General features: G+C 40.4%; 1 long non-coding RNA gene across 1 annotated transcript in view; it reads left to right on the top strand.

Moving 5' to 3' along the window:
• LOC144581603 (uncharacterized) overlaps positions 1–26,996 on the top strand; it is a 146,512-nt gene that overhangs the window by 109,253 nt on the left and 10,263 nt on the right. The window contains exon 3 of the long non-coding RNA XR_013532640.1: positions 1,506–1,641. This is a non-coding gene — a long non-coding RNA (uncharacterized LOC144581603). The remainder of the gene's footprint in view (positions 1–1,505; positions 1,642–26,996) is intronic.

The raw sequence follows: 26,996 nt of genomic DNA, 5'->3' as shown, positions 1-26,996 counted from the left end.
CAATAATCGATACTCAGGAAATTAACTTGTACTGTTGAGGCAGGTTGCTTGTGGCTGGGGCCTGTTACAACTGTTATGAGGTCAGGGGAATAATTGAGTAAGAATGTTAGTAACACACACACAAGAGCAGAGCTGGTAGAAACTCCGACAATGCAGTAGAAGTGGCCTCAGTCAGCGTGGCTGCCCTGAAGGTGCCACAGAGACAATACCACCTGCCAGGAGTCAAGAGTCCCACGGGTCTGGGGTGTAGCCTCTTTGGTGGTAAAGCTCAGGTTTAAGTACTTGTTTTTATTTTCAAACCACAGGCAAACAGTTTCTGTGCCAGAGCAACAACCACCGAAAGCTTTTTCCTTTTCTACTGAAGGTTGTACTTCTGATCCACCTTCTGTTCTCTTGAGCTGAGGAAGTATTGCATATAAATTAATTCTGCATTATACTGACATAATTTTTCTATTTGCCAACTGTATAGGAGCTAATTTGTATTATAAAATCACATCTCTTGTAAAATAGACTCCACTGAGGAATTAAGGAAAAGTCTTCATAGTGTGTAGAGAGGTCCCCAGCCTCTTTTACCAACTTGCTTTCAAGAACATGCCAGCCATCAGGCTTCTATCATGTAGGCAAGAGGGTGGATGAGCCTAATTGGAAAGGTATACAGATACCACCTTTAGGGATCCCTCAATCAAAAGCCCAGCCAAATCATCCCTCAGAGCAGTCTATCTCCTCAAGAGCACAGAACTTCCAGTCAACTTTTTATTGCCTTGCTTTTAAAGTATAAGGGATGGCCAGGTATATCAGCTATTTGATAAAAGCTTCTAATTTGAAAGATACAATCAACAGAAACAATGGGAACAAAAGGAACAGAAAGGAGGTAGGGACAACGTAAAGGACAGAAACAAAGAAAAAGCTAAAAAATGTAAAACTATAAATAATATCCCCTGAGTATAAAAGATGATATTGCATACATAAAATAAGAACAGAATGTTATAAAAAAGAAATATTCAAGGAACAAAAAAGAGCTTCTGGAGCTTAAAAAGAAGATGGCACACATGAAAATTTTTATAGAATTGTTGCAAGATAAAGTATACCAAAATGACAGACAGAAAAATAGGATTTTTTAAAAACTAAAGAATTAATCCAGCAGGTGCAATATCTAACTAGAAGTTACAGAAAGAAAAAAAAAAAGCAGAGGGAAGAATATTACAAAATAAATGAATTAAGAGAATTGTCTAGAATTGAGAGGCAAATCTCTAGCTTGAACCGTTAACTCACAAATAGGTGGGAGGACGCACATCACACCCTACATCATTGTGTGAGAGAGAAGGTCTGAAAAGTTTTAAGTGGAAAAAACCTCCCAATAATCACAACCATAAAAATGAACACCTAAGTGTCATTAGTCTTCTCAATAGCAAAATGGGGAATTCAGAGGGAAAATAATGTCCAAACTAGAGTTTTATACCCAGCGAATCTCAATTAATATGAGGGAATAATTAAAGCCTTTTCAGATACATAAAGACTCAACATTTTATCTCTCACCAACCTCTTCTTAGTTAATGTCAGCCCATGTGCTCCAAGAAAACCAGAAGATACATCAAGAAAGAAAAACATGAGACCCAGAGAACAAAAACCTCATCTCAGAAGGTTTGCCGAAGAAATCTCCAGGGCGATGGGGAGGGAGATGCAGGTGTAATAGCTATGAAACAAGCCTGAAGAGTAGCAAATCCCAGGAGAGGTGGGGCACAGAGTCTCCAGAAAATGTTACAAAGGGAAGGATGAAGGCTTACAGAATACCCAATTGCTTGAAAGCAGTGAGAAATTATCTATTCCTAGAAGTCTAGGAATAAATATTTATTAATATTGGATTAAGGAAATAGCTTTTATTAACTCCATAGAAAACAAAAAAAATGTGCATAAGTGGAAATGTGGATGGTATTGAGATGGTACAATACTGTAAGTATTGAATAGTGATATAATAATAATTAATGATACAATAATATCCAGGGACAGGGAACAGGGAAATACATGTGGGAGCATTAAGAGTGTCCTTCTTTGCCAGCCACGGTGGCTCATGCCTGTAATCCCAGCACTTTGGGAGTCTGAGGTGGGTGGATCACAAGATCAGGAGTTTGAGACCAGCCTGGTCAACATGGTAAAATCCCGTATCTACTAAAATTACAAAAATTAGCTGGGCATGGTGGTGAGTGCCTGTAATCCCAGTTACTCAGAAGGCTAGACAGGAGAATCACTTGAACCCGGAAGGCAGAGGTTGCAATGAGCCGAGATCGCACCATTGCACTACAGCCTGGGTGACAGAGTGAGACTCCATCACATACACACAAAAGAGTGTCATTTTTGCTCTGCCAGAATAGAAAGATATAGATAATATTTAAATCCAAAACATGAAGAAATAGCTGAAAAACTATGCCATGTAAAAATAAGGAGACAAAAACCAAAATGAACATCTAAACATATTCATTGCCTCTGAGGAGAGGACACGGGGGATAGAGAAGCCTGGGGCAGGAGAACCCTGTTTTTGAGTATAAGCCTTTTGCAACAAAATAATTTTTCAAAGTACACATATAACTTTGATACAAGTTTTAAGAAAGGTTAGAAGCATTAGACCCTCATTAAAGCGGAGCAAATCTTTTGGTAATCTTACCATCCAGAGGTCATCACTACTCTTACCTTCATATTCTTTTTACGTCGTTGAGACATTTATGCATATTCAGTTTTGTATCTTGCTTTCTCACACATCCATATCATGAACATTTCTCCTAAATTATATAAAACATAAGCAAGAAATGAATTGATAAAGAGGAGCTTACGGTAGATATCTTTTATAGGTCCTTTCCTTCTGTAAGATAAAATGTAATGATTTGGACCAGATACAATATTCTAAAACTGGGTGGAAGATAGTGCCGATTTAAAATTATCCTGTACACTTATCAAATCATGCTTGCTTTTGCTGGTCAGATGTTCAGAATATGTGATCCTTGATGAAGTAAGCATCCATGTCTACTGAGAAATGACATCACCTTTGGGAAAATGACTTTGTGACAATTTATTTTACAGTAACACTGACATGTTATATATGCAGAGTGCTTATGAACTTTTAAGACCTTTCTCTTGCCTTATCTCACTCACTTCTGACAATAACTTCATAAACTAGGTAAACAGACAATTTTTTGCATCCCAAATGCATTAATATTTAATATAATGTAAATGTTACTAACAGTGTCTATCTTAGCACCTTGGATTTCTTCAAGATAGTGCTTTCTCATGTAATATTGCATGAGATTCTTTGTTTAGGAGACTTGGGCTATAGAAAATTCATGGAAATGCTGGAATGCTGATGGAAATTTCCTGCCTTGCCTATTTCTCTCCATCCACTCACCCATCCATCCATCCATCCATCCATCCATCCATCCATTGACTTATAGTCTGAAGCTATAAAAGAGGTCATATGAATTATCAGATAATTCTTCTTTTTGGCCAATTGTGGGATCATGTCTTAGTTCTAATGTGGGTTTCTCTTCTCTAGCTCTGATGGTAGTTTTCTTAGCCTTTTCCCTTTGAATAAAGTCTGGATAGTAGTATTTGCAGGACCCCAGCAAGGTTAGAGGTGGGAGGTGGCAGGCTGCTCCATTAAAACAGTGAGGAGGAAGAACCATCTAATTTTATGCAACTACAAAGTGAATCATGAACTGGTCTGGGATCTGGAGGACTGGATGGGCCAGTCAGAATAAAATGTCCTAGTCCTTTTAAACAACAGCTCTTTGCCTAAAACACAGAAATAGAATTCACACCTATTTCAAAGGCATGTTGTGAAGATCAAAATACACTTTTGCATCATTTTAAGATGTTTTGGAACCCTTGTGTTAAAGGAGTTAGAAGCTTTCTACCTCTGGTGCATGAAAAATAATCAAAGTTCAGCCCATGCCGCCATGAAGCTTGAGAAAGACCACCACCAAGAATGGACAGGAGGTCTATAACTCTAATACATTACACTCCTACAGCCTGAGAGCCAACTTCTCCAAAAACTGCAGGAAGGAAGTGCAAAATCCCTCTCTATACTATTCTCAAAGCTGATAGGAAAGTCCTTTCAGCTCTGTTATCTTCATGGGTTCTCTGTGTGTGTGCCTGCGGAAATAACAACATGTTTGGCTGGAGGAACAAGGTCTTCTGAACCCTGACTCTTCTTGGTTTTCATTTAATTAGAGTTGATTTCAGTTTTGAAGTTTCCTATTTTTTAAGAAGGCAAGGAATTATCTTGATTTATAATTCACCTAGAACTTATTTTTGTCTTGCTACGACCCAAAGAAAAGGGTACGTGGGCCAGGCGCGGTGGCTCAAGCCTGTAATCCCAGCACTTTGGGAGGCCGAGGCGGGTGGATCACGAGGTCGAGAGATTGAGACCATCCTGGTTAACATGGTGAAACCCCGTCTCTACTAAAAATACAAAAAAAAATTAGCTGGGCACAGTGGCGCGTGCCTGTAATCCAGCTACTCAGGAGGCTGAGGCAGGAGAATTGCCTAAACCCAGGGGGCGGAGGTTGCGGTGAGCTGAGATCGCGCCATTGCACTCCAGCCTGGGTAACAAGAGCTAAACTCCGTCTCAAAAAAAAAAAAAAAGAAAAAAGAAAAGAAAAGAAAAGAAAAGAAAAGGGTACGTGGAAAGACAGGTCCTATCAGAGGGTTCTGGGGCCACTGGCCACTGATGGACCCTCCTCTTTCTACCCTAAATATGAGGATAAAAGCAGCCACCAAACATCTGTTATCTTCATCAGGAACCTGGACTTTCGGTTTCATACCACACACATGAAATGGAGAAAACAAATTAATTGAAGGCACTGTAGACTCAGAGCCACATATATATGTATTTAATTTTAAACAACTGCCTGTCACAATACCCAAAGTATTGCTTTCTTTTCAGTGTTGGGAAGGTGGAAAATAAGTGCATAGTGTGCCTGCAGGGCTCCCACCTTGTGCCCTTGGAGCCAGGAACCGGTGCTTTTGGGATTCTCTTTTTGTCCCCTAGATGGCAGCAACATTCTTTAGTGCCTAACCGGTAAATTGTTCTGTTGCTCAGCAAACCTCTGGAGAACCTGCAAGTCCCGCCTAAACGGCTCTCAAATTGACATTGTACCTTTACCGTGCTATTTACGTGACTGCCTAGCTTTGTGAGTCTACTATTTATGAATGAGAATAAATGGTTTTCTCTGTTGTCTGGAAAAATAATGGTTTTGTATATACAGGACTGTTGGTTTCTCAGAATTGGCATGATTGACATTTCGGGCTGCATAACTCCTTGTGGTAGGGGCGGTGCACTGACGGATGTTTAGCAGTATCCCTGGCTTTTAGATTCTAGTGGTACTTCTCCCCTCCCCACCTCAGTCATGACAACCAAAAAGGTCTCCAGATATTGCCAAATATTTCCTGGGGTGCAAAATCGGCCCTGGTTGAGAAACACTGAATTAGGTTGTTTTACTTATCTCCAGAGATTGGCATCATTTCATTTTGTAGGGATGGTTAAATTAAAGCACATTTAATTATACTTTTTTTCTTTTTTCTTTTTTTTTGAGGTGGAGTCCTGCTCTGTCACTCAAGCTGGAGTATAGTGGTACGATCTTGGCTCACTGCAACCTCCACCTCCTGGGTTCAAGCAATTCTCCTGCCTCAGACTCCTGAGTAGCTGGGATTACAGGTGCCCACTACCACGCCCGGCTAATTTTTGTATTTTTTAGTAGAGATGGGGTTTTGCCATGTTGGCCAGGCTGATCTCAAACTCCTGACCTTCAAGTGATCTGCCCACCTTGGCCTCCGTACTTATAATTTAAATATATTCTACTTTTTGTTTGTTTGCTTGGGGGATATTTTTTCTGGAGGAGAAAGAAATGAAACTAAAAAGACAATTAAAACTACATGAAAAGACATTGCAGACCTTACCTCCAAGTGAGAAGATTGAGGTTTTCAAACTATAGCTTCCTATTTAATAGCCACACACATAGGTTTTTGTTACTTTTTATTCCTTTTGATTTTAACTAGTCTGGCTGAATATGAATGATGGGAAGGAGAAAAGCAAAAGGGGGTTATACTTGAAAATTGTTTTAATTGATGAAAAAGGCTTAAAGAATTATGGAAGGATTGTGGAGGTCACTTGGTCCAACTTGGGAGCCTTAAATCTGGAGTACGGTAGTCAGGGTATAAATACAGTGAGTGGGAGCAAGGGCAGTATCATCACAGGTGCCTCTATGGCCTCTCCTTGGCGAGCAAGGCGAAGGCAATTTAAAAGCAGAGAGAGAGATCTGGTTTTCTGCAAAACAAAACCAAAGCCAGTCCTGTCTCCACCCAATCTTCCATTGTAAATTCTGAGAAGGGAGCACCAGGCCTGGAGGATGCTATCAGAACAGGATTCCTGAGGAAATAGATGCACCCGAGATGGTGATGGGGCCCAGGTTTAATAACCAACACTCCACCTTCTATTAAATAGGAACTTTCTTCTCATTTGTTCCAAAAAACCCCCACACTCAGCATTCCCGTGGGTAGAGAAGGAAACAGATGTGAGACCAGACCCAGATCTGAACAAATTTGCTGGGTGAGTTCACTGATTCTTCCTTCTTTGGGAAGTTTTAGAGAAAGGAGGTAATTTCTGGAAACTAAGTCAGTCTTGGAGGTGTATGCACAGAACATCTGTGGTGAAGGGACCATGATGGTCTATGAAGGGTCCATCAGCTATGAAGGGACCATGTTCCTAACTTTAGAATAGATATGATTTCCAAAATGAAGGAATGTTTTTTTTCTGGTGAGGAAAGACAGAGGGCAGAAACTGAGGTCCAAATAGAATGGTTTGAGCTGTCTTCATCTGAACCTAAACAGTTATGATGGAGTCTCAAGAGGAGCCACATGGTATGAAAGGGTTTAATACTGAGTGAGCCTGGGGGAGTGACAGTAATCAAAGGATGGAAAGAAAGCACAGCTCAGATGCACAAGATGTGTCTGTTCCTTGAGGGCACTGTTGCATTTCTCTTGAATTTTTCTACACTGCTGGGTTAAGCTCTGTCAAGAATCTCTGTCCCATTGGGAAATGAGATATTTTCTACGATTCGTTTTTTCCCCTAATGATTCCCATTGAGTTAAGGGCTGACACCTCAACAAGCAGCTCAACAGTCTCAGAGAGAGAGATCCCTTAGAGAGCTGAGCCCCGGGGAGAGAGATCCCTTAGAGAGCTGAGCCCCAGGGAGAGACACTTGTGAGGAGCTCTCTCTGCATTGACTTGGCTCTGTGGCCTCTGTCCAAGATGCTCAGATCTTGTCAAACACTGTCTCCTTTGCACTGCAGTGCATGTCACAACGCCCTATGGATGCAAAAGAGGTGACAACAAAAAAGGTTAACAGCAAACTGGGGATAGTGCCAGGAATGGAACTTGATTCCTTAATTCTTGTTCCAGAACCCAAGCAGCCTGGCTTTGCCAGGGCCAGCCTGACTGTTCATAGAGCTGTCATTTGGTTTTTGGTCATTTATATACCATTTGCTAGCTGTTCATAATTTCAGTGCAATTTTGCTCAGAACATGGGAAACAAAGACAGCAAAACAAGGGGCTCTTATGTTTTTCCCTGCTGTCGTCAGTGGATGAAGTTGACTGGGCAAGAGTACGAGCTTTTTCTTGCTACACTTGATGGAGTTTCTTTTTTAAAAAAATGAACATTTTTAAAGAGAAAATGTCAGTGTGCGGAGTAAATGCAGATTGCCCTGTTAAATATTTAAAACATAGCATTTATCCATCAATTTTGGTAGGGTTAGAGTCAGTAGATTAATCATTTATCAACAAAGATTTAAATAGATGCAAATCATTCGTTACTGTCAGAGCTACTCCTAACTCCCACTGAGGCTTTGTGTCAAGTAGAAAAGGAGGGTTCTCTGGGCAGAAACAGCTCGGTACCAGGCCACATGACTTCAGTCCCTAACTCTCATTCATGTGCCTTTATGCAGTGTACAAACAGTGCAGCTGTATATGACTATACATTGAGGGAGAGAGTGGGCCATACATTATGCCATTAGATGGAAGTTTTCCTAAAAAATTAGGTCTTGAGCAGAACTTAAACAAAAAGACCCTCCTTTTTGGGTATGGCACATAGAAGGAAGCAAGTTGCTTATTCTAAGGGAAAAAACTACAGAGGCTTGCTGGGGTTTCGCCCCTAAATTCTTTACCCCCACAGCTGGGATAATAACAGTTTCCTCTGGGCTGTAGGAGCAATCCTGGCTGTAAGGAGAAGGAAAAGAAGGACCTGAGGACTCAGTATTCAATGAATCTCATCTTTCAGCTTCATGATGTTACCTTGTGTCCATCTAAGCACATCTTGGTTTTTTGTTTCCTGCCCTATCTTCAGAGTTCTCTTAGTGGTGGAATTTGTGCCTGTTTTTTTACCCCTTATTTTCCCTTTTCCTTCAGATTCTACCTGAACCTATGACTGGGACCCTATGACCATTTGCTATCTCCTCCTGATGCCACATGCCTTTCTGACTCCCTGGAAGCCTTTATGCCTCTAGGAAACTACCACAGGGAATTCTGACACTGGCCTCACCTGTTAGAGTGACTGCCTGGATCAAGGGCTCATTTTAGACCTAAAAATCCTATTCATATTTCCTACCTTTTACTCCTTGAATCTATTTCCTGGTTTTGGATTAATCTTTAGAAGCAGGATTCTTAAAAATGAATGCTTATTAGAATTGCCTAGGGAGCTTTATAGAACTGGGTGCCCAGATGCACTACTGTCCACTGAAATTAGAATGTATGGGAGGCACAGGCACCTGTATCTTTAAACCTTCGCAAGTTATTTCAACAGGCAAGCATGGTTAAGACACCGTTTAGAATCACATCCCCACATTTGTGTACTCTCTTTACTCGTTTGTTTGTTTTCTTTATCTCTCCTTCATTTCTGAAGTTTGCTTTTGATTAGGCAGCTTTTTTTTTGTTTCCACGTTGAGACTCATGAGGCCTTCACTTAGCCTCACGAGTCTGATTGCATTGATTTTTCCTGGGACAGCCTGGCTCACCACCAGACAAGCTTAAATTATGATTATGTTTTGGAGCCAGAAGGCTGAGAGGACTATCTGAAGACCCGAAGTTAGCCTTTTGTGGTTTCTTTATCCTGTAATTCTAATAAATGCAATTCATCAACCTGCCTTGCACAGGAAAGAACATTCTTTGTAGGCAGACCTCAACTTATGAATGGGTTGTGTTCCAAAAATTGTTTGTGGTCAGTTGTTAGGGATATATAACTCGATTCCCAGAATAACAAAGTTACAAAGGGAAGTTTCAGGTCACAATAGTCTACTGAGTCTTTGAAAAGCTGAACTTTAGAACTAATACAGCCAAAAGCTCAAGTCACCCTCTGTTATTAGGCTGAACCATATCAAACTGACATTTTTGTATGTCACACATAGTTGAATATTGGCAGTTTTCTGTAGACTCAACCAATAGTTTTGGTTTAGATGGGGGAAAACATTGAAAGCACTAGATTAGAGTGTTTCAGAACAGTTCATGTTTATTAAGATTCTAAGAGGACTCTAAAGGACTACCCTCTTTTTTTAAAAAAATCCTTGCAGCCCCTTCAGTCTCTCTCCTTCTAGCCAGGTAAAATACAAGCAAAGAGAGCACAGACCTTCCGAGGGAGCAGGTATACAAATGAGGAGGGCTTTAGCAGGTGTGGACTTCTATTGATTCTGTTGGTGAATGGGGTGGGGCAGAGGAGTCTAGGTGAGCAGGAGGGAGATGAGGGCTCTCACGTCCGCAGCCTCCAGGTGAGCAGATGGTCCCACAGAAGCCTTTCAGGTATGTGTGGAAAATCCTGCCCTGCCCTTTCTTTGAGGTTTCTTCCTGGGGTAGGGGACAGCAGTAGTTGGGGTGCTGTCAGGAGCAGGCCAGACTACAGGCATGAGCCAAAGAGTAGCATCTTTGTCACACTCATGGTCATGTGACTGCTGAGAGTGTGCAGGTGAAGCCAGTGAAAGTTATCTGCCTGGACAAGTGACAACTGTGTTGTTTGGATGAGTCAAAGCTTTGCGCCTCGCCTAGTGTGCACTGCCTTGCAATAGAAATTGTACGTTTTAGACAGTGAATGGATTACTTTGTGAGTCACAAAGCTGCTGTATGTCCTTTCCTTACTTATGCAGGAAAGGCCATTCTGCTTTTAGAGCTCAAGATAAATGCCTAATACCTAGTAGGGATGTGCTAAGGATTGCCTGGGAATGATCACTTTTTTCTATGGAAAGCTCAAAGGTCATGTGTGTAATTCCTCTTGAAGAAAATGTAGCAGTTGTCAGAAGAATTTTTATACATGTATATTGCTTAGGAAACTGACTACTTTTGGAGAAGGCTGTATGTTCATTTAGAAAACAATAAGTTTCTTTGTTTTAATGTTAATTGTATATTTGATATAGGAAAATACTCTTTCACTGATGCTTATCCTTTCTCCAATAATCCAGGTTCCTATCTTGACTCTATACAAATTAAAATTCTATTTGTATCCAACATTCATTCAATAAAGTAGTTTGAGAATTGTGAGGCTCCAAATGAATTCTAGGTCAACAAGGGGAAATCTTTGCACCCTTCTGGAGTGGACTGTCTGAGGACAACTGCAGATTTACATTTAGAGCAGATGAGAATGGAAACAGAATATGATTACAAAAGATTCAACTGTGAGGACTGCAAAGATTATGGAAGCTCCTTTTTTCCTCCTTAGTGAAGCATAAGTACATAGAAAAATTGGAGTCCATGTATAGTAGCCCTCACAAAAGTCTGGGTCACATTCTTCAAAAGAAATGAATGTAGCAGCAAAAAAATGATTACAAATTCCATGGACTCTGAAAACTATGGACCTCTTAGCTTTTGCAGTGATTTCCATAATACATTTTCCTTCACCATGACATCTTAATGCCATATGTTCCCTGTTTTCACACGTGAGATCAATTCTGAATCACTTTGTACAATTATGTAAAGTACAAGAAAATAATGTTACTGTCAGCTATTTTTGAAAATCTTCCCATGATAGTCTCACTCTAGTAACACTGAATTGTTCTTTCAATTTTGTAATGTATTTTAGAATACATTAAAAAAGTTTGTAGCCATCTTTTAAAAATGATTTCTAATATACCTCTTTTAAAGCTTTGTTTATTTTTAAGATAGTCTGGAGTGGTCTTCAATGATTTTAATAAAAGTATGAGCATTGCTCATTGGCTATTTCCAGACTGGAGCCAACCTGACTATAGAAGAAATTGTTCTATTTCTGCATAGTAGCCCCAACAAAACACACACACACTCTTATTCGTGCTGTGACAGTCTCTGGAGTTTTTGCTTCAGCCTCAGGCAAGGAGAGAAATCATATCAGCTTTGCTCATCCTGTTTCATCGTGATTATGTTACTTACACAGTGAGAGGCATGGAGTGATGCAAGGCACATGCAGAAAGTGACATGACACCAGAGTTACTGTCTTGTAATTTGGGCATGTCCAGGGCTGAGATAGGGGCTGGGAGAAGGCAGAGATGAGAAGCTTCTTTCTAAGAGATAATCAGATTAAACTTCTCTTCAGAGGAATATAACTAAAGTAGTCTTTTCACTGTGGGTACATGAATTTATACAGAATGTTCAGAAAATAGAGTGTTTAGATAAAAAGGCAGGGATGCAGCATATAGAAAATAGATAAGTGATTCTAACCTTAATTAGTGAAGTGTATAGCTAGTATTGGAGGGATAAAAATTCAGTAGATAAAAACTATAAACCAAATGAATTTTAGGCAAGCTTGTAAGCAGGTACTGAAGATAAAGGCCATATTCACAAAGGCAATAAGGCATTGCAGAAGGTTCAGTTATTGAATGTCAGTGTTCAAAAAGCAGAGACCTAGCATACAAGTAGAGATAGTGTATCAAGAGTGAAGGGGTTATCAATACTGTCAAATGCTGCTGAGGGGAAAAGCAAGATGGTGGTAGAGATTGATCACTAGATTTGGCCAGATAGATCAATTTATCTATCAATTATCTCTCTCTCTCTCTATCAATCATCTATTATATATATTTAATATATATACATGCACATATACACACATACAGAAATTGAGCAATATTATTAGAAAACTTGATTATACAGCCCTTGAAATATGTATTTTTGCAGACTTAAAAAAACTTACAGATTTGTAGGTTGACTTTGTATTAATTGTTGCAGAATAATTCAGATATTCTCATGTTCTTGGAGCACCTTGTACCTCATATTTCTTGAAATGTCAAAGGCATTAGGAAGAAAGTATAAATTTTTATTAGAACTTTATTACAATACTTAATAAATTGACTATGCTTTCATTTATTTTGATCTTTGGTAAGAATTCATAGGGCATATGAGTAATTATTTTTCCTATTAGAATTCAACTGTCATAACTCCATCCAGAGTCAGGATCCTCATAGGACTTTTGAGCTAACAGGGTTGAAAGACAAAGGAGTCTTAAAACAGAAAAGCAATTTGATGTGATAAAAAGAACACTGGTTTCAAAGTTAGAAAACTTGCCTGTAAATTCTAGCTCCACAACTTACTATTTGATTTTCTGTGAGTTTGTGGAGTCTCAGTTTTCTAACCCATAAGATGAAGATAGGTAGCACTTACGTGCTTGTGGGAAGTGTCAAATAAGGTAGTATATATAAAGCACATAGTGCATGCCTGATATGGGCTAGGAATTCACATCATACTGGTTGCCCTCCCTCATCACACCTAAAGTCCCAAAAGCAGATTAGCCCAGCCAGGACCAGAACCAGGCCTCCTGACTCGATTTCCAAACTTGCCCATTTCTCATAATTTTTGACTTTGCTCCTGTCTTGAAAACTGTTAATTTCTCCAGTAAGCCATCACCATTGTGAGTGGAGATGAAAGTGGAGATGCCTCTTGCCTCAAGTGACTTGGCTTTTGGCTCTGAAGTTATGGTCATTGAGACCCTCACGTGAAAGTTGGCTGTAATATGGAAACTATCCAAAAATAATCAGAAAGGGGCTGCTCTGTGCTTCAAGGAGTTTTCATAAAACATAAGCATTAGTGTTCATCATGTAGGGAAATTTAAGTGAGAATCAGTGTGTGACATTCCAAAATTACTGGTCTTTCAAAGTACTGAGGGGACTGGGCCAGCTTTTTGTCATCTATTTCCAAAGGAAAAAAAACAGGTTTTCTCAACAGATACAGGAACTGATCAAGTTCATGCTGGCTGCCACCATTCCTCTGTCTCCCAGCCAGCACAGGCTATGCATGTGTAATTTTAAGTCATGTACTTTGTGCATTCCCATCTCTACATCTTGGCCTATATCTTCCTTTTCTTCCTCCTTTCTCCACCCACTGGAAATCATCTTTACTCTCTTTGAGACTTATGTATCCATCCTCGGAAGCTAGCTGCATTCGTGTGTGTGTGTGTGTGTGTGTGTGTGTGTGTGTGTGTAACACGCACATATATATGAATGCAGCTAGCTTCCGAGGATGGAGATATATATATATATATGTTTTTAAAATATATATTATTTTATATATATATATTAAAAGCCCAACACTAAAGAAACTCGCAATCCTCAGAACAATGGATAACCATTTAATCTAAAGAATAAAGCTATGCAAAGTTTGACAGAAAGACCACACTGACCACAATTCCCCTGTGGCTTTCTATTCTTCTAACATTTATACCTATGACAGACAAGACTCTTCATGGGTCATCTTAGGACCAGTAATGACAGAAATAAAACTTATAGGCCTGGATCATTAGTTTCAAGAAAATATATTCAGCACCATCAGTGATATGAAGTATCACAGACAAAGGACACCTCTGAGCCCCTCTGCCCCCTATCTAGGGTGATGGCTCTGGGTGATGCTGATGGTTAGCACCCCATCAAACTGAAGAATCTGTGAGATCTAAGATCCTCTAGGATAAAGAATTTCATTCTTTTCCCAGCAAAAGGACTGTTTCATCAGAGATAGTTCCTGCTTATATGTAAAGCAATAACTCTGGTACTCAGTAAACTTCGTGGCTAATGCTAAAATTAAAGCTTAGTTATGAGGCCACTGGAGAGTGTGGAGTCCTGCTCAGTGCCTGTTCTCACAGGCTGGCCAAGCCTAGAAGAGCCATAACAAATGGGTTGTCGTGCAAAGAGCCTGCACAAAGGGAGCAGAGAGATCCAAGTTCAAGCAAGCCTGACTCCTGACATAGCAACTAGCTGTGTATTCTTGGGCAAGAGGGTCGACTTCCATGTCTCAATCTCCTCATCTGTTAAATGGTGGAAAGCTTGGCTTCTGCTTGGTTTTGCCTGGGTGCTTTTGTGTTGAGGTAGGAGGTGGGACTTGACTCCAGAGGTGAGGCTTGGACACTGAACTAAACTGAGGACTAGCAAAAACAGGGACAGGGTGAAAGCAGCTTCCCGTAAGACATGCCCACCAGTGTGCTCTGTCAGTTTCCCGTTGCTGTGGCAACACCTTGAAGCTGCCTCCCCTTTTCATGGCAATGACCCAACAACCCAGAAGTTACCACACTTTTTCTAGAAATTTCTGCATAGTACACCCCTCACTTTGCATATAGTTAAAATTAGATATAAATATGACTACAGATCTGCCTCAGAGCTGCTACTCTGGGCACACCGGCTATGGGGTAGCCCTGTTATGCAAGGAGTAGTACCTTTGCTGCGGCTGCACACTGACGTTAAAATAAAAGTTGCTGTCTAACGCCACTGGCTCACCCTTGAATTCTTTCATGGTTGAAACTAAGAGCCTTCTTTTGGGGCTCACCTGACCTGCAGTTTTGGGGCTCGCCTGCCCTGCATCAATGTTACTGAATGCAGCTGGCTTGTCAGCTGAGGGCTGGATTATATTCCTGAATTTGCCTTATTTTCTTCCACCTTAGTTTAGGGCAAAACCAGAAATGTAGCCTGGGTGATATTCGGCTTGTATCCATTCATTTGTACCCTAAGAACTGGATGGCCATAGGATCCGTGAAGGTGAAAAAAGATACGTTGTTGACACTTGAGTTTAAGTCAGGTTGTCTTGAGTCTGTAAGGTAGAGAGGTCCCTGCTGGCTTCACCACGTTCAGCAGCTGTGAGGTTATTTCTCTCAGGACAAACTGATGGTTGCAGACCTTTTAGAAACATTTCATTCTTAGGTATCTAGCATTGATTTTTTTTTAAAAACAGATCGTTTGAACATTACTGTCATCACTTATGAAATGTGGATAATAATACCTCCCTCTCAGGACAGCCGTGAAAGTTTACAACAATAGAACTGAAATGCTTCACACATATTATGTGTTTGTTTTATCTAAAGGGACAGTGTTGAGTATGAAAGGATATGCATGCTAGGAGGTAGCAGAATTCATAGTTTTTTCTTTTTTTCCGCTTATACAGGAACTATGTTCTTGTAGGAACCCTGGTAGGATTAGTCGAAGAACATTTCTCTACCGTTGAAGCACTGTATGATTGCCTGTTACCATTCTCCATTCTGACAGCTGATGTGATTGCTGAGCCACACCATTGTGTCTATCGTTCCTGACCTTATGATTCTTGTATGGGTGTGTGGCGGATGTGGGTTGTTTGGTTCTATTGCCACCTCTTCTGCTTTCTTGCTCTGAACCACGGTGCTGGTCTCTGATCTGGTAGAGTCAGTGGTGACTGTGGGGAGGGAACCAGGGTGCTGGTCTCTGATCTGATGGAGTCAGTGGTGGCTGCAGGGGGTGGAGGAACGTCTGCTGTGGGTCCAGGCAGTCCCTCATGTGCTGTGATACCCGCTTTGAGGTAAGTGGAGCCACATTTCTTTCCTGGCAGCTGCAGACCCCAAGCATCAGCAGAGAGCTTTGAAGTTTTCTGGGGAGCTAGAAAGACATTTTATTAAGAAAAGGAATTATTATTGCTTCCTGACTTTGGTGAGTTAGCAATGGTCTGGTGAATTTGGAAAGCAGCAGCGGACTTCATGTTTAATTGTCTTGATTTATTTTTAATCAAAAATGAAAACTCCTCTTAGCTAAACATGGTTAGCAAAAATAAGACAGAAAAACAAAACCCTGGCTTTTATTTTGCTAGAGTTGTACAAATGTATATTTGCAAATCAGAAAGTAAATAAAAACAAATGAAAAATGTGTGTGATTCTTTAATGATTACAACATGCAGCAGGAATTTAAATGATATTAAATTAGCTGAAATACATTTTTAGAATGTGTTCAGAATTTGTTTTTAACCTCTCTTCTTTTTTGAATAGGCCTTGGGCTAGGGGTTATTTGTTTTAAGATTAGCCCAAATTTAGCTTTTCAACATTTCCCCTAATGCAGAATCCCTCCTCCTCCCTTTCCTGCTTCTCCTCCTCCTCCTCCTTCTGTCTCCTCTGTCTCTGTGAGGAATACCTCTCTTCCCTAACTGCATGCATAGTGTAGTAATATTGCTTTTGCTGATGATAGAAATGATCATGTGAAGACATGGGTTTTATAAATGTGCATTTTACAGTGGGCTTTTTATCGATGCAAGGGAGATAGAGTAGATATAGCTGATATAGCTGGCATGCTTGATTAGAACATCATATTGATGTGGCTAATATTTGGCTACAGCTTATCAGAGTTCTATTGCATTGTGTTAGGTGAGATGGGACATTTTACAATATCGACTCCACTTAATGAGTCTTTGCAAAAGTGTACCATGAAGGATCCAGACAATAAAAATACAGTGGAGCATCACCTCTCCCTGATGAAGCGATCAGGAGAGGAAATCTTCATGCAGAAGTTGAATCCATTGACATTTTGAAGGGCATCTAGGCTTTGAGTGGTGAAGGGAGGAGAAAGGGTATTTCAGGCAGAGGGTTTGCAGAGATGAAGATAGGAAGGTCCAGAACCCAGAGACATAACGGGGGAGAGTCACTACACCAATTGAATTAGAGCAGGATTAGCAGATAAGAGCTTAGAAGGTGAATAAGGAACAGTGAGTTGGGAAAGGCAAGGGTTGAGAGACGGAAGTGGAGGGAAAAGCTGGGAAAAGGATACCCAGGTCAAATATCTAAAAACAAAACCCTCATGAAAGTTAAAGGATCAAGGATTCAGGGAGAAGAGAGCACAGAGATTAGAGAATCAGACAGAAGTGGAATTAAAAGATAGCCTTACATTAAAGGCAGCGTTGAGAAAAGGGATAAAGGCAAGTGTTTCCTTCCTAACCTCAAACACTGACTGCCTCCTGTTTCTGCCGGAAGGCTGGCAGTGCTTTGGGTCTCTGGAGGACAGTTTAACCCAATGATCAAGCACATGGCATTGGATAATCCTAGGTCCCCCATGTGAGCTCTGTGACCTGGGGCAGATTAACCTTGTTGTGCTTCAACATTCCCATCAGTAAAACTAGAGAAAATAATAGTTCCTTCCTTAGAGTTGTTGAGAGAATTAAGATTAGAGTGAAAACACATGAAGTGCTTGACCACTACCTGGGTGTTGGCTGTTATTGAGGTTCTTTTTGCTGCAATGTTTTCTGGAATCGGAGACCTGGCTTAGAGATCTAGCATGGCTTTGAAAGAAAGGACAAGCAGTATTTTAAAAATTAAATGTAATCTAGCTGTAGTCTAGCTAACTGGTCTTTTTATGCTAAAAATTGTACAAGGATTGAAAAACTCCACCCCCCGCCCCTCTTTGTGCCCATGCATGGTACATAACAATCCTCTTTTCTGTTAGTTTCCAGGGAACAGTAAAATAAGGTATGTCGGTTTAGATTTTAGCTGAAATATGGAGACAACACGAATATCTTGTAAAGCTACCAGTAAATTGAGAAGGTATCACTCATTTTCTGAATGGGGAATGCTGTACTGAGTATGTACTTCTTTTATGGAGAAAGGAAATTAAATTCACTGGCTAAGAGGATGTGACTGAGTACTATGTACTTTCCCATACATGATCTCATTTAGTCCCTATCACTATCCCACAAGAAAGGAACCATTATTCTGATTTTTCAGATGAGAAAACAAATTGAGAGCCATCCAGCTACATGTATAAGGAAAAATAGCTAGCAAGTGATTCTTAATCTATGTCCCCTGTAATGACATATTAAAAACAATGTTTTGCTAGGCCAGGTGCGATGGCTCAAGCCTGTAATCCCAGCACTTTGGGAGGCCGAGGCGGGCGGATCACAAAGTCAAGAGATCGAGACCATCTTGGCCAACATGGTGAAATTCCGTCTCTACTAAAAATACAAAAATTAGCTGGACGTGGTGCCGTGCGCCTGCAGTCCCAGCTACTCAGGAGGCTGTGGCAGTAGAATTGCTTAAACCCGTGAGGCAGAGGTTGCAGTGAGCCAAGATTGTGCCACTGCAAACCAGCCTGGCACCTGGCAACAGAGTGAGACTCTGTCTCAAAACAAAACAAAACAAAACAAAACAAAACAAAACACCAATGTTTTGCTCTCCTCCCTCCGAGAAAAATAGTTTTATTTTTCTCTTGAAATATTAGAGGAGCTGGGTGATTGCTTAGCATGTCTTCCTGACCTGCACCCTTGTGATTGCAGGTCCTGAATTTCTACTGATCGTAGCAGCTGATGAGAAATGTCTGTGGCATAGTAGCAAGTCTCTCTGAATAATTAAAATGGATGTTCATAAATTAAGGACACAGATGTCAAACTGTCATTCCCTGTCTATGGAGTGGAGAAAACTGATTTTATCAGGAGATAAACTGGTATGTGAAGGTACAGTTGGTACAACTGTGACCTACGATCTGAGCTAGAGTCTTCTGAAGACTTATTCATTTTGAAAACTTTATACCCAGTGTGGAAAGGTTTTTGGTACAAGAATGAGTACCTAATTCAAATGATCAAAACAATTTGTCCAGCCTGATTCCTCATCCTTCAATAATTTGTGCTCCCAACTGGATACCAACCAGCCTTACGGGGTACTTAGTTGGTTGCGTGCATTAGCTGTCAGAGAACCTTATAGAGGAGGAGAGGACTCTTGTGTCTGGGGCTCTGAGAGGACCCTGCTGGGGAGTCACATCATGTTTGTCCCAGAGGAGGGTGAAGGGCTCACGATGCTGTCTGCAGTTTAGCTCTGGGTTTGCCAGCCGCCTTCCCTTAATTCACCTTCCTGTAGAGAAGGGGAGGGTCAGTCTGGTTAGAGGGTGATCTGGGAAGGAGTCTTTAGTCTTAAGTGTCAGTCTTTGCTGATTTCAGGCCTAGAGTCAGCCTTAAGCCCACTGTATAAGCCACAAAATTCCACTTTATGCCACAGATTATGGCCAGCTACTGCCTGTCCAAGCCCACAAGCTGAAGGGTCTCTCTTAACATGCGTGTTCTTACATTTTTAGTGGAGATTTTTAGTCAAGGCATATTAGTTTTTATTCCAAATGCATTTCTTTGAGGGGAAATACATGTTCATAGAAAAGTACCAAAAGTTTACAAAAAGGCACAATGTGAAAAGTGTGTATTTCAACCATTCCGTTGCTGAGAGCCCAGTTTCCTATTCCAGAGCTCATCACTGTTACCTTTTTCTTATTCTATTTTCTAGGGATATTCCATATGCAAGCAAAACTATATGGATAAAGACCTGGCTTTTATCCTTCTTGTCCTTGGTTTCCTTTCTTCTTTTTTTATGTGTATGAATGCTCTTGACTTTAAAGTTTTTTTATTTAACAAAATATCTTACATGGTAATTCTTATAGATCTGTGTATTAGTCCTGGCTCTCCAGAGAAACAGAGCCAATAGGGTGTGTGTGTGTGTGTGTGTGTGTGTGTGTGTGTGTGCGCGCGCGCGTGCGCACGCAGACATTTATTGTAAGAATTGGCTGATGCCACTGTGGAAGCTGAGAAGTTCCAAAATCTGCAGTTGCAAGCTGGAGACCCAGGAGAGCTGACTGATAAGTTGTAGTCTGAAAGCTGACAGGCTCAAGACCCAAAAAGAATTGATGTTTCAGTCTGAGTTGAAGGACAGGAAAAAAAAATGCTCCAGCTAAGCATTCAGGTAGGAGGAATTCTCCCCTTACCCATAGGAAAACTGATTTTACTCTTCTTCTTTGTTTAATTCAGGCCTTCGACTGATTGGATGAAGCCTGTGACTTTTCCAGCTTCTTGGGCTTCATTCCTGGCATTATTTGGCTCATGGATCATCCTTCCATCTTCAGAGCCATCAGGATAGCATCTTCAAATTCTCTTTGCTTTGTTATCACATTCTCCTCTCTTCTGTCTCTGTGTCAAATTTCTGTCTCCTTATGAAGACACTTGTGATTACAGTTAGGGCTCACCTGATATCCAGGATAATGTTTCCATCTCAATGTCCTTAATTTAATCACATCTGCAAATTTTATTTTGTCATATAAGGTGACAGTCACAGGTTCCAGGGATTAGGACTTGGATATCTTTGGGGAGCCATTATTTACCCCGCCACATAGTCTAATTTTATTTTAGTTTATCCTTGCTCTACCTTCCCATCCCTTGAAAACGAAGATGTTGATATTGCTGCAGAAGAAACGGGAGGGAACATGGTTCACATCTGATTTCATAGACTCTCCTGCTTTATTTTCTTTCTCAGTTTGGAGAGTTACAATGTTATCTACTCTAGAATCTTTGGTCACTCTATAAATATTTATTGAGAGCCTATTATAGTGCTAGGAATTTAGCAAAACAGACAGAAACCCTATCTAACCTTATGAGGCATATTGGAGAGAAACACAGTAAAACAATCATGCAAATGTAAGGCTATGAAATATAACTACAGACAGCTTTGAGCATGTAAAGTCGGTGTTTATATTCCAACATAATGTTTTGTATGTAATGCGGATGTTCTAACATTTGGGTAAATATTATGATATTTGTCCACTTCTTCCCAGGTTGTGGCAGAAATTCTTCATAATTGTGCTTAAATTTATCTGGGAGTAGGAAACTCACATTGGTATGTAGGAACAGGGTTGTTACTGGTGAAAGAAATTCTTATAAGAGCCCCATCTAAACAGAAATCATGCAGGGGTGAACGCAACTCCTCCAAACGAGGAAATATTTCCCCTGAGAACATATTTTGATGGAGCAAGTTATTGTATTTTCTTAGAAACTTTGAGCAGAGGATGAGGTTGGTTTCTGTTGCTTTATATGTGATGAATTTAAGTTTAAGGAATGGTCCACGCTGGGCCTAGGATTAGCATCAAAGTGAATTGGAATTTGCGCCTTAGGAGTAATGCTATCAGGGAGAGAAATGATACTTTTAAGTCGTTTTTCTAAGATTGCCTCAAGAAATGAAAATCCTACCTTCATCTATCATTGCTATAGGTACCCAGTGAAAAAGAGCTTTGTTATTTATCTGCCTCCTTCTACAGCCTGGGATAATGGTTTAAAAAGGATTGCTAGATCAAAGCAGACCTACACTGTTGCTATGTCTTACCGAATAAAAATACTCTCAGACCGCAGTAATTTCACACGGGGGGCAAGGGAAGTAATCTGTTCTACTTTTTAAAATGAAGGCTTTCCTGCTAGTCTCTTCCTTCTTACCCTCCAAAAGTGCTCATTTAGAGTATCTTTGACATAACACCTGCAGTGATTGGTGAACATCTTTCAGATATTTGAAGTTTGAAGGTTGTTATGCCCTCATTAAGCCTTATCTTTTAAATAACTCTTATTTCAGCTAGCAGTTCTGAGTACCTACTGTGTACCAAGCCATAGGTTAAGGCCAAGTGTTGGCTCAGAAAGATAGTGTGATAATAAGGATTAAAACAGGAATTGTGGAGGCCCAACAGAAGGAAATCACATATTCTTAGGTGGATCAAATAAATTGTCACAGAGGAGATGATGCTGGGGCTGGGTGTTGAAGGATGAGTAGGAGTCTATTGTGGCAGGGAATAGGTGAAGGGCACTTTAGGTCACAATAAGAGCATGGAGAGTAACACAGCATGCTGTTCAAAACTATACATGGGGAAGAACAGTTCTTCTTTTAGCTTGATGTCATTCTTCAAAGAGTAATGCTTCAACAATTTATATGTTAATATGATGGTAATAAGGCTTTGATGAAGAGGCTTTAAGAAAATAAGAGAAAAAAGTAAAACTAGTAGGCATGTGGAGAAAAAGTAAAACTAGGAGGTGTATTAGTTCTGTGTGACAAGAAACAGATGTCAAGATGTGATTAGATGTGCGAGGAATCGCATGAGGTGGAAGCAGGAGGCAGGGGGAAGCTTCAGACCGTGGTGCAGCTCTTCTACCTGTGAAAGAGGAGAAGAAAGGCACATTGGGCAGGAAGAATCCCATTCTGCAGCACAGTTCCGAGAACGTTTCAGCCTGGTTGATGGAAAGACCTCAAGCCAGAGTTGCCCTTAAATGAATCCTGCCTCCCTTTGGAATGAGTCTGCCTCAGTATCCTCACCTTGTTTGGGCTGGGAGCAGTCAGAGATTATGGCCTCACATAAAGAAAGTGGTGAATTCTATACCCCTACAGGAGAAGGTCTGAATGGCTGCAGAGGAGGATAACTCCTACAGCAGTGGTTCAGGTCTTACCCATTTGGCCTTTGCTTTGCCATCCAGACTCACTTCTATGATGGTAGAATTGATTTATCCACGGGAAGTGCAAAGAATTAGTTATGTTTGCAAGGTAGAGTACAGAGTGAAGCAATAAGAAGTGAGGCTGGACATGAAAAAAAGGTTCAGAGAGTGGAGGGCATCAGAGTTTATGCTAGGGAGTTTGGACTTGATCTTACAGACAATGGGGTTTAAAGAACAACAACAATGTTATATGTGACTTTCAAAATTACTTTGCTCATAGTGAGGAAGGTGCACTGAAGTGACACAATACTGAAACAAAGACCACTTGAGGGCTTTTGCAATTGTCCAAGCAATGGATACTGAAAGCCAAATAAGTCAGGGTGGATGGAGAGAAAATAATGAACTTGTCATAGAAATTGATAGGATTGAGGCTGGGCATGGTGGCTCATACCTGTAATCCTAGCACTTTGGGAGGCTGAGGTGGAAGGACTGCTTGAAGCCAAGAGTTCAAAACCAACCTGACCAAGGTAGCAGAACTCTGTCTCTAAAAGAAAAAAAAAAAATTTAAAAACCCCAAAACAAAAACAAAAACAGAAATTGATAGGAATGAGAGATCAATTGTCAATAGAGTGATATCTAGGTTTCTAAGCTGGGGTGGAGGGATGATAGATAGTGTCAGTAATGAATATGGCACAGTACATACTGGAAGAGAACCCGATGGAGTGAGGGGAGAATAGTAAGTTAAATTATGGACATGTTGAATTACATGTCCTACACTTTCTCATATGGTTTCAAGACCCTTTTTGATACTGGTTGTTCTCCTCCTGAGACACTTCAATGCACATCTCAAATGTGTTACGGATCACAGTTAATCCAGTCCTGGGTGTGATCAAAGCTCAGGAGAATGACAGCTACAGTTCTTTTAATTCAGCCTAAGCCTCCATTAGCCCTTTGGCAGCAGGCTCATGCTGTGGCTTATTTTGAGCTTGCAATCCACTCAAGCCCTGAGGTCTTTTCACATGAACTGTTTTTAAGGCAATTCTTTATTCTTTATATTTCTAGCTGTTTGTTTTTTTTTTAAATCTTAGGAATACTTTTCATTTGCTCCATTAAATTTCATCTTGTGAGTTGGGATACATTATTACAGCCCATCAAAAATTATTCTAAAATGTTGATTCTCTTAGTCTTTTTATTCGTGATCATACCTTTAAACTTTGTGATATCTTTGTCTTTGAAAAATATATTTTACCATAATCACTGATAGAAACAGAACAGGACTATTTGAGAGCTTCATGTCACTCCAGCCCTTATTTGACAGACATCTATCAGAAACCTCTTTTGAGGAACATTTTTTCAATTAACCACATTTATCCATCATGAATTTAAGAATATTAAGACAGCCGTTTTCAGTGTGTGGTTGAATTCAGATGGCCTGTGTCTCCAGAATTTCTCTGATCTGTCATTTTAGTGACCTTATTGGAAGGCACAATTTGTCTATAAGGAGCCTGGGCTGGTCCTCAATACTTATCACTTTCTTTATTAAGTTCATAAGCTCTGTTTAGACCTGTACTTGCTGTGGTTTGATGTCAGACTCATGAGGATATCATTTTCATAGTCTCCTTTTATCTGTTTTTGAAAATAAGAACCTTGACCATTTCAAGTCTATTGACCTTAATCCCAGTCTTAGGCACTTTCCCCTGCAGAGATTAGTGCCAGTGTCTTCATTACTGTATTTGTAGGTTTGTTTGCAACTCAGCATAGTACAGCATAGTATAGTAATGAAAGGTTAGTTAACCTTCCTGGGCAGAATTCCTTGCTGTGAAACTTAGAGCAGCTGATATTTACCCTTCTGGATTCCTCCTCTGGAATGTGGCTAATAATAATGCCTATCAAATATGTTGTGAAGACTTAGTGAGTTAATCTGGGCAAAGGACTTAGAATAGTGCTTCTCATGTAGTGGACACTCAGTAGATTTAACTATATCACTGCCCTAGAATGTTATTTGGGTGGGCCTGATGTCCTGCTTCTTTAACTATTCCTCAATCTGTGTCTCTCCAATTCCCTATTAAGCATGATTATTCTCTTCTTTAGAGTTTGAAGACTGTTCATTTGATAAAGAAGAGAGAGGTTTAACTGTGGAGTTAAATCAGTTAAAGGTGGGTAGATTTTATTCAAATAACTTGGTCTTGTTTTGGCTTCTATGATACAGAACAACGTATCAATCTATTTTCTTTCCATTGAATGGCCTAGAACTTGAATCTATTTGGGAATGAAGCTCATCCCTTTTGTTTTTTGTCTCTTCTAAACTTGGCTTGTTTGCAGTTGGAAGGCATCACTCCTCTGGAGACATTACCTGGTGGCGAGGAGCACTGTTAAAAGTCTGGGAGTGTCAATTCCCACGTCGATAAAATGAGGACACTGACAGATGATCTCTAGGGTCTCTTCCAGTGGGAACATTTTAGTATGCAGTGATTCTGCAGATGGATTGGCATTCCACTCTAAGGTCTAGATATGGGAAAGGTTTAGCTTCAAGGGTGCTAATTCTAGATTTCCCCAGGGAGAAAAATATCAAGACTTGAAGCAGGAAGTTCGATCAGAGAACCTAGACTTCTCATATTAAGCACATCTCAATTTGCTCTCATCCCTCAGCATCTATGGTAAATATAGTGTCAGGAATCCTGTGATTTCTTCTTAAAACTGAGCTGAAACAAGTCACTAATTCCATGGAAGAAACATTCTCAGTATCAAAAACCTATTTCTGCATCCCAGATCTCTGTAAACCATCCACTTTAAACAAGATTCCTTCCGTTCTGTGAATAAACAAACGTCTTGTCCACGTATCAAATAGTCAAGGTTCCTACATATGAGTCTTGTGGAAGGGGCAAGCTTGCCAAAGAAAAACCTGAGCTGGAGAGTAGTTATAGCAGAAGAGGGATATTTGACTCAGGACTATTGTTAATAGGAGAAGAGAGGCCTCAGTAAAGAACTGGGCCCAATTCCAAATATAGCTTGTGCAAGTCAGAACGCATAGCCAAAGAGCAGGGTGGGTGTCAGTGGATGGAAAAGTACTAAGAGGAAGCCTCAAGGATTCTGGCTAAATGTGCTTGACAGGATTCTTGCTGAAGGCAGGCCAGGGTGATCAAGTGGGGAGTATGAAGAATTTCGTAGGTGTTGTGGTTAATCATATATAGAAGGGGGAGATTCTCTCTAAACAAATTTAAAGGATTCTTGATAAAACTGGGCTCTTGAGAATGTGCCTAAGGATGGGGCCTAGTCAACAAAGGCAGCTCAAAAGAGCCTGACTAGATGTGGTCAAGGGGAGCATCTTGTCAGGCTCTGGAAGACTCCTTTGTCTCAAGCTAATTGTTATGAGTTTTCCTGTTCCCATTCCTTTTCATTGCATTCCACACAGGGCTTACAGAATCTGACCATGGAGGTAAGCTGGCTAGGGGAGTTTCTTTAATTGATGTAGCATTTGTGAGATGAGATGAAAAGGATTTTTCTGGACGAGGGGGAGACATTTTCTCCTACCTCCTTTTTTCCCTGGATGACCTTGTGCTGCTGCTTTGAACAAACCCTCTGGAGAAATCCTTGGAAAAATGAGACTATTAAGTCTAAACTTAACTACAAAGATTCAAGGTACCACAAGAGACATTAGAGGAAACCTTACCGAGACTGTTAACGTTTCATTTTTTCCTTTTTTCACTCGGAGACTTGATTTAAAGGAAGAAATTAGATACCTCTTTCTTCTGGAGAAACAAAGATGTAGTCTTTTTTCTTTTGTCTCGTCCTGAGATTTATTCAAGAGGCCCATGAGAGGTTAAATGTAACCAGTGCACCAACAGTTTGTTCAGCTAAATGGGCAGTTCGATTTTCTAATCTGCACACTCTACTGCGTGGGACCCCTTGCCCTAAACCCCCAGCTAGGTGTGTTATTGGTGCTCAGTCAGAACATAGAGAGCAGCTCCTTCCCATGCTGCCTTTGTAGCGGAAATCATAAAAGTCTTTGAAATGTATTGTTGCAGCCAGACCTCTCTGCTCAGGGGAATCCCGCAGATACCGTTTTGTGCTTTCTCTTTCGTTCTCCAGTGGATATCATCATGGCAGTCTGTGTTCAAAGTGGGTTTTTGTCATTTCTGTGCTTGGACAGGAGCCAGCAATTGCCCGTGAAACCTCTGAACTACAAAGGTTTACCCAGCTGGTGAAACTTATTCCTAGGAAATTTGAAAATGATCTCTCATTTCACAGCAACTGAAGACAATGTTTTTTTTGTAAAAAGTTTTAATGTAATCTCTGCCATTTCTGGTTTTAATTCAAATGCAAAGGGGATTTCTCTCTGAGGGATTTCATTAGAAAGAGAAAGAACAACAACTCCTTTCAATCCTCACCCTGTTCAGTTTCCAGTTCCTTAAAATTCGAAGAACTCTGGCTTTGTTGTGTCTTTGTTTCTGGGTTTTGGAATCTTGGTGGTAAAAGACAGGCTGGTTTACTGTTGAAGAGGATGGGAGAGTCAGGGAGCTTGAAAGGC

The sequence above is a fragment of the Callithrix jacchus genome, chromosome 2 (genome assembly GCF_049354715.1).
Source record: "Callithrix jacchus isolate 240 chromosome 2, calJac240_pri, whole genome shotgun sequence".
Taxonomy (NCBI): domain Eukaryota; kingdom Metazoa; phylum Chordata; class Mammalia; order Primates; family Cebidae; genus Callithrix; species Callithrix jacchus.
This window is presented reverse-complemented; position numbering and strand designations above follow the sequence as displayed.